The sequence below is a fragment of the Tupaia chinensis genome, unplaced genomic scaffold (genome assembly GCF_000334495.1).
Source record: "Tupaia chinensis unplaced genomic scaffold, TupChi_1.0 Scaffold143687_1, whole genome shotgun sequence".
Lineage (NCBI taxonomy): Eukaryota > Metazoa > Chordata > Mammalia > Scandentia > Tupaiidae > Tupaia > Tupaia belangeri.
Window position 1 is genome coordinate 256,513 of NW_006203535.1, and position 315 is coordinate 256,827.

Consider the following 315-nt stretch of genomic DNA (forward strand, 5'->3'; position numbering starts at 1 on the left):
GGGAAGTGCTTTCAAGAGTCAAAATGACAGGGCATGTCAGAGGAGAACAGGAGCAATCCTGAAAGACCTCCTAAAAACTAAAGGCAGGACAATTTGAGCAAATTGTCAATTTGAGCAAATTGTCAATTTGAGCAATATAGTATTGGATTATAATCCAAATTATAAGTATCCTGAGTATGTACTGATATAAAAAATGGTTGAATAAATAAGTGAATGGGGAGAAGATTTATTTCCAATACAGATGAATTTCAAGTAAGTTTTGCAAATATGCCCCGCTCAAAGAGGCAGTGCTTAATTCTCTACCCTTATGTGGAC